The sequence below is a fragment of the Elephantulus edwardii genome, unplaced genomic scaffold (genome assembly GCF_000299155.1).
Source record: "Elephantulus edwardii isolate Elephantulus edwardi_28Jun2011 unplaced genomic scaffold, EleEdw1.0 scaffold00458, whole genome shotgun sequence".
Taxonomy (NCBI): domain Eukaryota; kingdom Metazoa; phylum Chordata; class Mammalia; order Macroscelidea; family Macroscelididae; genus Elephantulus; species Elephantulus edwardii.
This window is the reverse complement of record NW_006400208.1, coordinates 19,892-30,973: the sequence shown is the minus strand read 5'-3', so window position 1 is coordinate 30,973 and position 11,082 is coordinate 19,892. Positions and strand designations below refer to the sequence as shown.

Genomic DNA, 11,082 nt, shown 5'->3' with positions numbered 1-11,082 from the left:
TTTTCCATCCATTCCAACAACTAAGAAATAGTGAGAAGAATTGGGACCTCAGAAGGCTTTTAGGACCAATTAGTAGGCTCTGTGTCCAGGAGAAAATGAATATACTTACCAGTAATGTTAATGCTCACCCACAGCTCTTCTGGGAGGATCTAAATCGTTGAAGCAGAAAGATGTTTACTTTTGTTTTACTGACTATTCAAAGACATTTTACTGTGTGGATCAGAATGAATTAAGACAAACATTGAAAAGAATAGGAGTTCCAATAAATTGGATTCATTAATCCAATAAGATTCCAAATAAATAATGAAAAATCTATGCATAGTTCAAGAATCATTTGAACAAAACTGAGGGGCACTGTGTGATTTAAAATCAGGAATGTTCTGTAAACTTTCATTAAAGTTACATTTAAAATATTGAAAAAAGGAAAGAAAAATAATAAAATTACGAATGGTATGTATCAGGGTTGCATCCTTTTTACACACTCATTTAATCTCTATGCTGAGCAAATTGAGAAGCTGAACTATAGGAAGAAGAATGTGGCATCAAGAGTAGAGGAGGACTCACGTACAGTCTATGTTATTCAGAAGACACAATATTACTTATAGAAAATGAAGAAATCTTTAAACCTTTGACTTTTTTTATGATGCCCTTTTGATCTTGTAAGGTTTGTTTTAAGACATATGTTGCTCAAAGATGTTATTGATCACTTTATATTATCTATCTTATTTGGCTGAAAGATAATTCCTGGGGTCAGGTTCAGTTCCAAGCTTAAAAAGTAACCAAACCCCATAATCTTGGGTGTTCTACCAGTCTCTATCAGATAAGTCAGTCTGAGATTTTTGTTTTAATTTTGTTAAATTTTGTTACATTTTCTCCAAGGCTGTCCATGACTTTTTGTTGTTATCTCGATCAGAGAAACCCGTAGCAGTAGCCAGGCATTACCTAGTTATCCTGTCAGGCTAGTGTCATATGGTGTGTAATGACACATCTTAAAAATCTCCTTCTTTGGGGTTCGCAGTATCAAAATTTCCTGTGTTCACCTAAAAATCCCAATTGATGATGAATTGTCTTTCTAAAGATTAAATCACTGTGTGCATCAAAAACTTTTTCCAACAGATTGAAAAGAAAACTTACTGACTGGGCAAAAAAACCATTTGGAAATACCATTTCAGACAAAGATCTCATATCTGAAGTTTACAGAATCCTGTAGGGTCTCCACAAGAAAAAGTCTGATAACACAATTATACTATTGGCAAAAGACATGGAAAGAATTTTCACAGAGGAAGATATTCAGATGGCCAACAGACACATGAAGAAATGCTCAAAATTGCTGGCAATAAGAGAGATGCAAATCAAAACCACAGTGAGATACCATCTCACTCTAGTAGCAGTAGCAAAGTTTAGCAGGGCAGCAAGTAAGAAATGTTGGAGAGGATGTGACAAGATAAGAACACTTACACATAGCTGGGGTTGTAAAATGGTACAACCACTCTGGAAGACAGTTTGGTGTTTCCTCAAAAAAGATGACCATAGAAATTCCATATGACACAGCTATTCCACTGCTTAGAATATACCCCTAGAAAATGAGAAATGAGGCACATATGGAGACTTGTACATCAAACTTCATAGCAGTGTTATTCACAAGAACATGGAAAGAGCCCAAATGTCCAATCACAATGGAATGGATTGAAAATTTATGGTACATTCACAGGACGGAATACTATGCAGCATGCAGGAGCAATGATCTTGTAAATCACTACCCAACTTGTGAGGGACTGAAGAGCATGATACTAAGTGAACTAACTGTATAAAACCATTATTTTAGAATGAGTGTGAGGATCCAAGGGGGAGGTGAGGATGGGTGAGCATGAGAGTGGGGTTAGAGTCTCACAATTTGATTGGTGTAGGGAGGGGTGGGTAAATTAAAAGGGAAAGATTTGGTGTGGAAAAACAATATATATATATATGAACTTTGTAAGTGAATCAGTATAAAATAAAATTATTTAAATAAAAATAAAATAAAGATTCTAATTGAATCTAAGAGCGGCACTGCTTTTGTGCTAGTCCAACTGCTCCATGGACCTTTGAATGCTAACGTGCAATCCTCAGCCAGACTTTATAACTCCACAATTCCAGGAGCGATTTATTAACAGATGCAGCATAGAATACAATACATCTCTTTTTTGTAATCCTATTTTTCAAGAGGACAGCTGAGCTCCACAGAATATACTCCTGTCCCGTGACCAAGATATACATCTAGATCCTTTGCTATCTAACTCCTCTGCTTTATCTGACGACCCCTCAGTTTTAGGATGTTAATGTCTCCACTCACATTGTTTCTGGCCTCTCCTAGAACCAGAGTTGGATTTACAATCACACCAAAATGAGAATAATTAAGGATTTAGTGTGCATGCATCTCTGGGGCAGCAGGCCAGGTAAACAGTCATCTTTCTTGCCCAAGACTCAGGGAGTTTTCTGTTCTGCGCCTATGCAGCCCTAATTGACGCTCTACAAGGATTTGCTCAAGATTCTGACCATAGCAACAGTCTACTTTTTCTTCTCCGCGTTCTGCTCGGGTGGCCTTCTTGGCCTTGTTGGCTCAGATCCCGAATGGCCGGGCATGAGCACAGGCCATGTAGAGACTGGCAAAGGCCTTGAAGTTCTTCTCTTCCAGCACGATGATCCATGCTTTCTCCTTCTTGTAGACATTCTGGAGGGACATCACAGGTCCCATCAGTTGAATGGCCAGTTTGAGTTCCTCAGTAGAACTGTCTCCTTTCTTGGGGGTGGAAGGCATCCATGGGAAGAGGATGAGCTTGGAGTGATGCTCCTTCAGCTGCTACATGTTGGCCTGCAAGGACTCAGTAGACTTGTTCTTCCTCTGTGAGTCCACAGAGATTTCGATGGTCTGAGCCACCTTCTTGTGGATGCCGGCCACCTTGGGATTCATCACACTTTGTGAGACACAGGAGCCAGAAAGCAGCTCCATACTAATTACTGCAGGTGATTAGTGGCTAAGTATTCTGTTTCCTCAGAACAGTGCTGAAACATGCACTGTACAGTCTCCCAGAGTAGACATAAGTGGTAGCTTTTATTTCAACATACCATGTACTTACTTCCTTATGTCTTTCTCCCACCTCAATTTTGAGACATTTTTATGATGGTCAATTTTCCTTTAATAACTTATTGCACTGACAATCCTTACCTTTAATTTTTCTATCTGGAGAATCCAACCACCTTAGAAGGAAAAAATGATACTTCATTGATGAGTCACTGATGAATACAATTACTAGCCCTTGCTGGTAGAATAACACTCTATCTAAATGTGTCCTGAGTACTGTGTTCTTTCTCCAAGGCAGTGTAATTGATCATAGAGTCATGGACACATATAGAAGAAAGAACAATAGCAAAAACTCTACATTTTCAGGGCTATTTATGACCTTGTATATGTACAAATGTAACTTCTGTGTTTTCTAAAAAGGGATAGTTGACACCCTATGTTGTCATAAAAATAAAGAACCAATATACAAATCTTCAATACATTAAAGTCCATTTATTGCTACAGAACCTTCTTATGGAGCATCTGAAAAGTGGAGGGGGCTATAAAGATCAAGGCCTCTACCAGATGGTGTGACTGCTAGCTACCGAGTTAGGACTTAAATTTTCTTGCTATCATCAGACTGCTAATACAAACAAGTTCTTTAATTCCACTCAAAGTGACAAGCCATCCATAGTTGCTACCAATTTTAAGCAGGATTGTGCTCAGGTAAATCAAAACCTTGAATTGCAGGCTTAGCATAAACTAGGACAAATAGCTGGCAAAACCACTGGAATCAGCATTAAAGCAGGAATGCTTTATTTAGTGCCTGTACTGTCCTTGGAGCAACCTTGCCAGCTACCAACACTATAACTTGTTCACGATCTACCAAGAAATAAAATATCCATCAGAGAAAGAAGATCTTAAAAAAACACTAAGAGATCACACGTGGATTATGGAAAATATAAAACAAAGAGCAGGAAAGATGATAAACACCTTTAAGATGTTTTTCCAGACATAAACCAACACTCCTTTCAAAGCCATGGTTTACACCATGCTGGCATTTTTTCCTCCTTAAGGAAACTCTCCCCTGCATCTGCACATTAAAGAGCTACTAAGAATAAAAGATTATTTTGAATGTTTAGGAGCTTGCTGAAATTATTAAGATCCCAGAATCATTAATGAAAAAAATATCAAGGTAATTCAAGGAAGGAAATTCAAGATACTTCCTATATCAATTTTCACATAATTACACTGTACCTGAATGTTTTCTTTGTTGTCAGTTATTTTTTTAGCATCACTGTGTTATACTGATTCATCCTCTGTCTTTCTTTTAATCAGCCAGAAAAACCACTGGGATGTACATTAAGGCAAAGATGCTTTATTTAGTGTCTGTCCTGTCCCCAGAGCAATATTTCAGGTTACCATACACTATCATTTGTTCCTACATTCTTTCCTCCATCTTGCCTGTGCACAAATATTTAAGTGATGTGCTGGCTAAAGATCCAGCTGCTAAAAAAATGTTAAGGATCAGTTGTCAGAAAATATGAACTTGGTGGCAGAAATGAGACTGGGGATAGAATGATAGAATTCTGTACAATCAATGATTTACTCATAGCAAATTTCTTTTTTCATAAGAAACATAAACACAGGCTATACCCATGGATTTCACCTGATGATACGCACAGGAATCAGATTAATCACATCTGTGGAAGGAATCGCTGGAGAAGTTCAATATCAGCAGTGAAAACTAGGCCAGGTGCTGATTGTGGAACAGACCATCAACTGCTCATATGCAAGTTCAGATTAAAGCTAAAGAACGTTAAATCATATCTACAGGAATCAAAATTTGAACTTGAGTCTATCTCCCATGAATTTAAAAACCAACTCAGGAATAGGTTTGAGGCCTTGAACACTAACTAACGAAAACCAGATGAGCTGTGGGAAGATATCAAGAATATCGTTCAAAAAGAGAGCAAAAAGTCATTACTAAGAAGGAAGAAGAAGAAAAGACCAAAATCTATATCAGAAGAGACCCTGAATATTGTACTAGAGTGCCAAGAAGCCAAAGCAAAGGGAAGAAATCAAGAAGTTAAGGAGCTGAATAGATTTCAAAGGGCTGCTCAAAAAGACAAGGCAAAATTATAATGAAATGTGCAAGGACCTGGAGTCAGAAAATCAAAAGGGCTAAATTCACTCAGCATTTCTTAAGCTGAAAGCTAAAGAATAAGTTCAAGCCATGAGTTTCAATGCTTAAAGACGCTGTGGGCAGAATACTGAATGATTTTAGAAGCATTAAAAGTAGATGGTAGGAGTACACGGAGTCATCATACCGAAAAGAATTTGCTGACACAGAAGAATTTCAAGAAACAACAAGTGGCAATGGTGATGAATGAGGAAGTTCAGGCTACTCTGAAGGACTTGGCAAAAAATAAAGTCCCAGGAATTGATGGAATACCAACTGACGTATTTCAGCAGACAGATGCTGCCCTGCATGTGCTCACCAAGTTGTGCCAAGAAACCTGGAGGACAACTATTTGGCCAACTGATTGGAAGAGATCCATATTTATTCCCATACCAAAAAAAGGAGACCCAACAGAGTGTGGAAATTATCGTGTGATATCACTAATATCACACACTAGCAAAATCTAACTGAAGATTATCCAGAAAATACCTGAACAGTACATTGACAGAGAACTACCAGAAATACAGGCTGGGTTTAGAAGAGGTCATGGCACTAGGGGCATTATTGCCAATGTCAGATGGATCTTGGCAGAAAGCAGAGTACCAGAAAAATGTCTATCTGTGTGTGTTTCATTGGCTATGCAAAGGCATTTGACTGTGTGGATCACAATAAATTGTGGCTAACCTTGAGGAAAAAGGGAATCTCAGAACACTTGATTGTGCTTGTACCAAACCTATACTTGGACCAAAAAGCAGTCCTCAGAACAGAGCAAGGAAACACTGTATGGTTAAAAATTAAGAAAGAAGTATGTCAGGGATGCATTCTGTGCCTTTATCTTTTCAATCTATATGCAGAACAGATCATTTACGAAGCAGGGCTTTATTAGGAAGAGTGTAACATCAAGATTGGAAGGATAACTATAATTATGATTATCATGTACTTGATGCAGTGGGAGGGGTGAGGGGGGATTGTGTACCAGGGAAGGAGTGTTTCTTTTACTTTTGAAAGAGAGGAGCGAACTGGAGGGTGGGGGCTCGGGGGGAGAGAAGTGCAGTAATGAATGAATGGAAATCCAAAATCTCTGTAAATGCTCATTAAAATTATTTTTAAAAAAATATTGGAAGGAGACTCATTAACAACCTACGATATGCAGATGACACAACATTGCTTGCTGAAACTGAAAAATATCTGAAGCACTTGCTGCAAAAGATCTAGGAGTGTAATCTTCAATATGGGTTGAAGCTCAACATCAAGAAGACAAGGATTCTCACCACTGGGCCAATTGGCAGCACCATAATATATGGAGAAGAGATTGAGGTTGTTATCTATTACAGCTTAGTCAGATCCACAATCAACACTCTTAACACCAGTAGTCAGGAAATCAAAAGATGAATTGCATTGGGAAAATCTGTTGTCATGGACCTCTCCAGAGTGCTGAAGAGCAATCATGTCAGTCTAGAAACAACGGTGCTTCTAATCCAGGCCATAGTTTTCTTAGTTACTTGTTACACTTCAGAGAGTTGGAAAATTACTAAGGAAGACAGAAGAATAGATACCTTCGAGTTGTGGTGCTGGAGAAGTCTTGAACATACCATGGACTGCCAAGAAAACAAATATATATGTCTTGGAGAGATTGAAACCAAGTCTTTTCTTGGAGGATAGGATTTTGAAGCTCTGCCTCACTTACTTTGGGCACATGTTCATGAGAGATTGGTCCTTGGTGAAGGACTTTATGCTCAGAAGGGTGGATAGACAACTCAGGATAGGGAGACCTCAGATGAAATGGATTGATACAGTGACCCAGGCGATGGGGGTTGGTGAGAATTAGTGAGACTGGCTCAGGACAGGGAAGGGTTCAGGGCTGCTGTACATAGGGTCGCTATGCATTGCAGGTGACTCAATAACATTCTATGACAGGTTTGGAAGCCGGAATGGTATCGACTTTCTAAACAACATGCCTCCAGAAACTCTATGAACTTGGATAAATGTTGATAGTTGTAGAGGGGCTTCAGACCTTTTGTTCATGGGGTCACTATGAGTCGTGCTCAACTTGAAGGCAATCAATAACAGCAACTCCACCACAACATACAAGCCACTCTGCAGTACAAATATGTGTTAGTCTTCTTCTGTAAAGAAGAAAACTGTATGGGCTATACTACTCTGTCCTATAGAGTCACTGAATTAAAGTTAAATTGATGGCAATGAATTTGGCTAAATGCCCAAGAGAGGCAAGTGACACTTGACTTGGATGATGCACGTGTGAAGAGATTTTCTTGAAAAATAGAATAAAGCTAGGTCAGATGGGTTAGCAGAAGAGGTGAACTATCCACATACAACTAGAGTTCATGCAAAGGTTCAGTGGGAAAAATAGCAAGATATTTTAGTGATATGAAAAATAAATAATGCATTCCAGAGAGCAGCAGACATATGTCAAGTCTGGACAGGCAGGTGAGAGCCACAGCAGACATACTGTGGACCACTTTCCCCTACCCCTACTATCCAGATTGTGAAGGAGCGTCCTTGAGCAGAGACTAATCATGGCATAACAAGATCAGATAGTGTGTGGGAATTTTCTCTTCTTCCTTATGTGTTCTCGCTCTGCCTTCCACTGGCCCTTAACAAAAGGCAATATATTAGTATTTCTTTTATCTTGATATTTTCATTATATGTGTGAATTTTTTATAATAATGGGTGACTGGAATGCTAAAGTTGGGAACAGAGAAGAAGAATCAGTGGTTGGAAATGTGGACTCAGACACAGAAATGGAGCTGGAGATAGAATGATTGAATTTTGCACAATCAATGACTTATTCATCACAACACATTTTTTAAGACATGTAAACGCAGGTTATACATATGGATCTCACCTGATGGTATCCATAGAATCAAATCGATTACATCTGCAGAAAGAACTGATGCAGAAGCTCAATATCAGCTGTGAAAACTAGGCCAGGAGATGATTGTGGAACAGACTCATCTGCAAGTTCAAGCTGCAGCTGAGGAAAATTAAACCAAATCCACCGAAACCAAAATATAACTTTGAGTCTATCCCACCTGAACTTCAGAACCATCTCAGGAACAGGTTTGAGGCCTTGACCACTAATGAGAGAAGACCAGATGAGTTGTGGGAGGATATCAAGGGTATCATCCAAGAAGAGTGCAAACGTTCAATGCAAAGAAAGAAGAGGAAGAAGAGACCAAAATGGGTGTCAGAGGAAACTCTGAATATTGCACTGGAGCGCAGAGAAGCCAAAGCACAAGGAATAATTCAAGATACTAAAGATCTGAACAGAAGATTTAAAAAGGCAGCGCGGGATGAAATGAAATGTGCAAGGAGCTGGAGTCAGAAAATCAAAAGGGCCAAACTTGCTCAGCATTACTTAAGCTCAAGGAACTAAAGAACAAATTCAAACCTCGAGTTTCTATAATCAAGGATGCTTTAGGCAGAATATTAAATGATCCAGGAAGTATTAAAAGAAGATGGAAAGAATATACTAAGTCATTGTATCAAAAGGAATTGGCAGACACAGAAGAATTTTATGAAACAACATATGAGCAAGAGCCTATGGTGATGAAGGAAGAAGGTCAAGCTGGTTTGAAGGAAATATCAAAAATTAAAGCCCCAGGAAGGGATGATATACCAATTGACATATTTCAGCTAACAGATGCTGCCCTGGATGTGCTCAGCAAGTGGTGCCAAGAAATCTGGAGAACAACCACATAGCCAACTGACTGGAAGAGATCTATATCTGTTCCCATTCCAAAGAAAGGTGACCCAACAGAGTGTGGAAACTATAGAACAATCTCACTGATTTCACATGCAAACAAGATTCAATTGACAATTATGTAAAACCGACTGGAACAGCACATCAGCAGAGAATTGCCGGAAGTCCAGGCTGGATTTAGAAGGAGTCTTGGTAGTAGGGATATTGTAGCTAATGTTAGATGGATCTTGGCTGAAAGCAAGGAATACCAGAGCAATGTCTATCTGTGTTTCATTGATTATGCAAAGGGGTTTGACTGTGTGGACCATAACAAACTGTGGCTGACTGAGAAGAATGGGAATCCCAGAACATTTGATCGTGCTAATGCGAAACCTATACTTGAAGTGAGAGGCAGTCGTCAGAACAGAGCAAGGAAACACTGCATGGTTCAAAATTGGGAAGGGCATACTCCAGGGATGCGTCCTGTCTTCATACGTTTTCAACCTGTATGCAGAACAGATCATTTGGGAGGCTGGGCTCTACCAGGAGAAATGTGGTGTCAGGATTGGTGGAAGATCTATCAACAATCTGCATTATGCTGATGACACAACCCTGCTTGCTGAAACTGAGGAGGACCTGAAATGCTTGCTGCAGAAGGTCAAAAACTGCAGCCTTCAATATGGATTGAGGCTCAATGTTAAGAAGACAAAGATTCTCACCACTGCACCAATTGGATGGTGAAGAGATTGAGATTGTTCACTGCTTTAGTCTGCTTGACTCCACAATCAACACTCTTGGCACCAGCAGCCAGGAAATTAAAAGATGTATTGCGATGGGAAAGTCTGCTGTTAGGGACTTCTCTAAACTACTGAAGAGCAACGGTGTCTCTCTGGAGACTATGGTGCATCTGATACAGGCCATGGTCTTTACAATCACTTGTTATGCGTCAGAGAGTTGGACAAGACTAGGAAGGATAGAAGGAGAATTGATGCCTTTGAGCTTTGGTGTTGGAGAATAGTATTGAGGGTACCATGGACTGCTAAGAGAATAAACAGATTCATCCTGGAGAGGGTTATACCGGGCTGCTCATTGGAGGCAAGGATTCTGAGGCTTCGTCTGATACTCTGGTCATGTTGTAAGGAGAGAATGATCCTTGGAGAAGGACATCATGCTTGGGAGGGTGGAGGGCAGGAGCAGGAGGGGAAGTCCCTCTAGGAGATGGATTGATTCGGTGACTGGGATAATCGGATGAGTGTGTCGGAGACAATAAGATTGGCACAGGACAAAACAGAGTTTAGGGCTGTTGTACATAGGGTCACCATGAGTCGTAATTGACTCTACAGCACATAACAACAACAACAAACTTTCCCCCTACAAATCTGTAATCTTACTTTACCAGTTTTTAACTACACTTACCTTTTCTAGCATATGAAGAGTCTCCATGAGTGGTGGCATCTTTTACCTCTCAACTTTCATACTTATGATCCTCGATTCCACATTCAAGAGTTCATTTCTCTTCCCCTAAATCTGGGCCAGTAGTGATTCCTCGGACTCACAAAAGGTGGTGGGAATGATGTTTCAGGACTTTCAAGCTCCGTACTTAAGAGGCCTTAACTTAGCTTCCATTCCCTTCCTGTAGGAGGAGCACTTTCTCTTGAGACAGAACCACCGCGCTTTGAAATGCCTCACCATTTGGAAAAAAACCTAAGGAAAAAAATTTGTTAAGTGTGGGCAGACCCAGTTGATCTCCCAGGTACAACTAGTCTTACAGAGGAGTAGCCATACAGATTCTGTTAACAAACAGAATCATGAGAAGTAACACTAGAGGGATGCAAATCAAGACCACAATGAGATACTATCTCACTCCAAGCAGCAGTGACAAAGTTTAACAAGACAGCAAGTAATAAATGAATGTAAAATGGTACAACCACTCTGGAAGGCATCTTGGTGCTTCTTCAAAAAGCTGAACATATCATTACCAAACACTTTTTTCCAGTCTGTGGCTTCCCTTTTTACCCTGTTAGAGAAGATTCTGGATGTGCATAAGGATTTGATTCTTAGAAGGTCCCATTCATCTATTTTATCTTCTCCTGGTTGTAAATTTTTCAGAACACTGGGAAGACTCTTTATGTTGTGGATTAGGACTACTAAAGTTTT

The 11,082-nt window shown here is 39.6% G+C and overlaps 1 protein-coding gene and 1 pseudogene across 1 annotated transcript in view; both read right to left on the bottom strand.

Moving 5' to 3' along the window:
• Positions 1 to 11,082, bottom strand: part of LOC102861337 (neuronal acetylcholine receptor subunit alpha-7-like) — a 95,900-nt gene that overhangs the window by 67,806 nt on the left and 17,012 nt on the right. The gene's annotated exons all lie outside the window — the stretch shown is intronic.
• On the bottom strand, positions 2,444 to 10,380 carry LOC102863378 (annotated as a pseudogene).